Source organism: Crocodylus porosus, unplaced genomic scaffold (assembly GCF_001723895.1).
Source record: "Crocodylus porosus isolate Cpor-Errol unplaced genomic scaffold, CroPor_comp1, whole genome shotgun sequence".
In the NCBI taxonomy this organism is placed as follows: Eukaryota; Metazoa; Chordata; order Crocodylia; family Crocodylidae; genus Crocodylus; species Crocodylus porosus.
In genome coordinates this window covers 16,771,657-16,777,220 of record NW_017728928.1, presented here as the reverse complement: position 1 = coordinate 16,777,220, position 5,564 = coordinate 16,771,657, and the positions used below count along the sequence as shown (strand labels likewise).

General features: G+C 40.0%; 1 protein-coding gene across 10 annotated transcripts in view; it reads left to right on the top strand.

Moving 5' to 3' along the window:
- B3GNTL1 (UDP-GlcNAc:betaGal beta-1,3-N-acetylglucosaminyltransferase-like 1) overlaps positions 1–5,564 on the top strand; it is a 316,252-nt gene that overhangs the window by 29,438 nt on the left and 281,250 nt on the right. The gene's annotated exons all lie outside the window — the stretch shown is intronic.

The window sequence follows — 5,564 nt, the reverse complement described above, 5'->3', positions numbered from 1 at the left end:
AAACAATAACCTTGAAATTAAACATGGCTGTAACAATTTACGAGTAGTACCCATGCGCTTAGTTTATCCAGAATTGATGCATCTTACCTTTTTTTTTTTAAACTGCCTCAAATTTTAGCACAGATACTCCATAAACTCACTTTTAAGCACACTTTGGCAATTATTTATATGTTTTAAGCTTGATCTTCACCTACAAGAGACCTAGCAGCATCTTTTTTTTTTAATTAATATATTTCATGTTCCAGGTCAAATCAGTTCCAAATCATATTAGTGGAGCAGAACTCAAAATAATCCTTTTTATTTTGGGGTTTTTTTTGGTTTTTTGTGGGGGGTGGGGCAGGAATACGCATACACATATCATTTAGCAAAACTATTTGTTCACACACAAACCACATCTAAAGCCCATGCACCCATTACGGTAAGTGCAACCGTGGACCTGCGCTCCCACGCACCCATCCTCAGTCCTTTCCCTAACTTAGTCACACTGTCTCTTAGTCCTAACCCTGATTTTGGTTTTTACATTCTCAGTTCATTCACTGCTGTTGTCATTGTTGCTGTCACGGTAGCTGTTGCTTCTGCTGGCACCACTGCTATCGTAGTCACTGTCTCCAGGTCCAGTTGCTTCACTGTCCTCTTAGTTATTCCTGGCAGATTTCCTTGGGGAAACTGTGTTGAGTTGTTTGCTCCTTTCTGTGTCTCCGCACCCTCACTGGGGGTGCATGGTAAGCTATTAGCCAGTTCAAATCTCTGTGGTTCTTACGTAGATCTTTTACAAGGACCTGTGTAAAGACCACAGAGACCTGAATTGGCTGATAGCCCACCAGTCCTCCCAGTGAGGACCTGTAGACATAGAGAGGGGCAGCTGGGGAGATCAACCTGTCCATGGGTAATCTCCCAAGACACCACAGAGACTATTGACCACCTCCTATGGCTCTGCTTGTATGCCAAGGAAGTGTAGAAGAAGGTAAAGTGTCTCTGCAAAGCAGTGTCGGGGTCGGACAGTTGTCAACGCTGAAATTTCATGAGAGCCTATGCTCACTCGGATGCTTTTGCCAGTTCAGCCCATCTTCAAAGTGACAGGTTGTATCACCAAAATATGTGCTATATTGTAGATACCTTTGTGGACTTCATGTGTTACTGTCTTTTATGGGACCATTTTACAATGTCAAGTGGGATATCTGTGCACCTCTTAAGAAATTGTGGCAATTTAGAATGAAGTTACCCCAACTCCTTTGATCCACCTCAGAATCTCACTTTGCATAATTTTTTTAAATAATTCCCATAGTTGCTCCAGTTACACCCCCTAGTTTGCTATTTCTGCACTAGTTTTTAATCCATCTACTATATTCCTGGATGGTGTGTTTTCACATTTCTTGGAGACAGGGTATCTGATTACAGGCAGTCCTCGACTTACAACATTTTGAGTTGCAATGTTTTGCACTTACAACGTTTATAAATTGACACCCTGTTTCAACTTTATGACGTCAGTTTCAACCTTACAACGCTTGATCTGATGCAATGCCATGCCATGCCAGTGAACGAGTTTGCTGTGTCACTCATCTCACTGGAGAATATCTGTCCAAACTTCCTTGGACACTTTCTTTAAGCAAGCAGACAAGACTCCAGAAAAACCTGCAGCCAAGACTCATAAGACTCCAGCCAAGAACCCTTCAAAAATTCCAACCAAGAACCTTTTGAAAAGTCCAGCAAAGTCACCTCGAAGAAGGCCTTCCAAATCAATATGATTGCTATTTACAATATAAATACATTAGTGTAGCTATATTACTCATCCATAATTGATTGAGTACAAAATTCTGGCATATTTTTAGTGGAAATTGGGTATCGGGCCTTGGTTCAGGAAGCAATCCCCCATTTATAACATTGTTTCTTACATGAAATTTGGTTGTGAGTTGCAACATTTTGACTTCAGATGTGGTTTTCAGGAACCAGTTGTGTTGTAAGTCCAAGGACTGCCTGTATTCTGTATTCATGGAATTTCAACAGCTACTGCAGTACCAAGTTTTGCAGCAGTGGACATAGGATTAGTGAGCACAGAGAGGGAGAGAGAGAATGTAAATTGCCAGGCACTGTGGGCGCTTGACAGCTACATACTGTTAAGCAGTGCTTCTGGTCCAGGGAAATGGGTGGTGAATGGTGGGATCAGTTCATAATGCAGTGATCAAGAGTGGCTGCAGAACATCCAGCTGCAGGAACAACACTTGAATGCTCTTATGTGATTGGAAGTTGGCTTGGTATTGGTATGTCCATGGTAATACAATGTGCAAGGCTATCCAGTGTATACTATTATGCATGGCTGTGAATCTGGGCAATGTGAAGGAAATAATAGCATGCTTCTGTATAAACCCTAGTAGCCTGATTATGTGCTCTCTCCAAAATTGGGTTTTAAGAAAAGAGGAAATCTTTTTCCATGGTTATGCAAAAAGTGTTAATAAATCACCAATTAACATTAATGTTGTGTGGTCAGAAAATGGGAATAATACTTGCATCTTGGGTATATAGGTCTTTTTGAAAAACTGAAAGCAGGGATGCTTTCCTGGGGCCAGCACAATGAAACTGGTGACTTTGTAGTGCCAGGTTGTATCCAGTTCTTGGGAACCAAGCCTACCCTTTGCTTTACTACCTCAAGGAATCATATGCTTGGCACCTGGACAGCAGCAAAGAAAATTTTAACTGTGGTCTAAGTAGGTCGAATATGAATTATGAATGTTCATGTGATACATTAACAGTACAATAAAGATGCCTTATAACTAAGATGAATCTTAATGAGACATATTTCTATTGTTGCTACTATATGTTATATTTTGTGTAATGTATGTGAAGGATGAGGGAAGAACTAGATTACTGACAGGCTGGATAGAGATGGAAGAGATGGAAAGACTATTAACTGATTTTTGAACAACCAGACACAAGGGCATTTACAAGAGGATATCATGTTGCTGTATGACTAAGGGAGGCTTTATGAGTGGACTTTGATAGCTGGCCCTCATCAGACAGTGTGCTGCTTTGTGTTAACTTGTCACTGTCATTAAGAAAAAGAGAATACTAATGTTGAATTGCTGTGTTTAGTTAAAAAAAAAAAGTGGAAAAATTTAAGCTGTAAGGCAAATTCCTCAGTGGGTTATCACTCTGGAGTTCAGTGAAGTCCTAGCGGGTTATGTGTAGATGCAGCCAGTACATGCTTGTCATTTTGAATTTGTCCAGACTGATTTAAGAAACAAATACTGAAACAGCTACAGCTTTGAATAATGTTCTGAAGTTTCCTATTTACTTAAGAGTTTAACTCTGTTTACTTAGAGTTTTCCTTTTCTTCCACTAAATACTGAAATGAAATGAAACAAAACAAAACAATTATCTTAGTGTGAATAATGGCTATGGGGTGGGGGGAGGGTGATGGCTGCTACAACTGGCTTTGCGTATGCGGCAGCATCTGTAAGTGATGTGGAGCTTGACTGGAGCAAGCCAGCCTTCTGCAGAAAGGATATAGCTGATATGAACACAAGCAGGCAGAGTGCCTGTCAGACTGAAAGGTGATAGAGATCATGGGCCCCCCACTGGCAGAAACACATCTGGGCTTGTTTAGAAATCCCTGCTGGCTTTTCATGTGAAATAAAGACCTTTTCATTCTCTCATCTTTCAGCAAATTGCTCCCCTTGCTCAAAATGGATTTTTGAGAACAGGAAGCATGTTTGTAATCAAGAAAATTCCTATAAATTCTTAGTTATTTTGAGTGCCTGTTATATGATTCTATTTTTGGTTTGGTACTTTGCTGATTGCTGTTTAACTTTTTCTTTGACAGTGTTTGCTTTTACGTATACATTTTTTTTTACCAAAAAAAAAAAAAAAAAAGCCAGCTGCTTTCTGACATTTTTTCACTGAATTTGTCAGAAAGTATGTTAGAAGTAGTTATTTGAAAAATTGTATTTATTTACAGGTTCTTTTTCCAAAAGGTTTTTATTAACTTTACAGCTACACTGTTGTGAATATGTAACCAATGAAACTGTTCATTGCAAATACAGTTTCTTCTGCATGGCAGGAATCCTGACCTTTTCTACTATCTGCAATATATTTGTCAAGGAACCACATCTACACATTTCCATTTCAGCAGAGAAATATTTTTTTCAGAAGTGAGTGAAAACTCTGTTAAAGCTTTGACAAATAGCTTACATGAATATATAATGCTTTTCATCCCAAAAGATTACAGATTGCTTGTTAACTGGAGTAACTTAATTGATATGGACGCACAATCGAATGGAACGTGGGAATTGGCTAATATACAATTTTAGGGCAGGAAGTAAAAAATAACGCATTTAATTTAGATTGCATTAAGAATAGGAGTGGATGAGGTCTAGATGTTGACGATTACATTTGAAACTATCTCCAATTTTGGGCGGAAGCCTTTGGATACCATTAACTATGAGTCATCAGGACCTCAGATTTACATCTCCTCAGAAAGACCATTACTGGATTTGACTGCACTGACCATCCCTCCTCAGTTTGTTGTATAAAATATAACTACAAACGTGCTTTTCTGATGGTTGACCGTACATTTTGTAAATCCTTGACAGCCAGATCCATAAAGGGAATGAGGCACCTGAATTGCCCCCAAGTTCAAGTGTTTGATCCACAAAACCCTCGCTAAATTGCTTGGACATCAACATGAAAGTAGGTACCAACATAGTCAGGCAGAAAACAGACTCTGGGTTCCTAAAGTTCAACAGCTGTGCATACTCTAATATCTTTGCTGAGCTGATTATTTAGGTACCTGAACCTGACTTGAGACCATTTGGGATTCACAAACTAGCTGTCCCTGCACCCAAATTCTTGGACTGGGCTAATCTGTCTGTCAAGTGGGAGGCCTGAGCAACAGGCCCTCCTCAGCCCAAGAAGAGTCATATCAGTGCCTCCTAGGAGAGGGCCCCACATAACAGGTTTGAGCAGACATTCTCAGCCTGGTGCTCACAAGCATGATAATGCTCTTGTGATTTGATAAAGTGCTCTTCAACAAATCCGAAAATGGTCCTCAAAAGCACTCACAACCACACCAAGAATCTTGTTGTGAAAGGCACAGGGGGATGCAGTGGATTGGCTGTTGGTTGAATAGCATGGTTTGGCATCTTGTATGCTGATTGGCTGACTAGACAGGCACAGCAGTCGAGCAGAGGAGTGTCACAGTCAGTTGTCTGATAGCTGTTTGATCATGTGCATCTATGTCTGTGTTCTCTGGAATCAGAGTCTGTAGTGAATAAAGGACTTTGAGAAAGCTAGTTTTTTGCTCCTCATGCGGGGGGGGGAGGAGAAACGAACAAAAAACCCCAACAATGTGTTGTTCACTTCTCAGCTCATGTGCTTCATACGTATTGTACAAAGTGATGCCACAACTGAAAAAGTATTTTTGAGTGTGTTAATACTTATTGTTAGAACAATTGGAAAGGGCATATATAAAACACTTACGCAGTTTCTCACTTTGCATAATGTTGATATTTGTAAACTTGTATCAGTGTATCTTTGTAAACTTTCCAACGGTGCACTCTCCATGTGGTGGT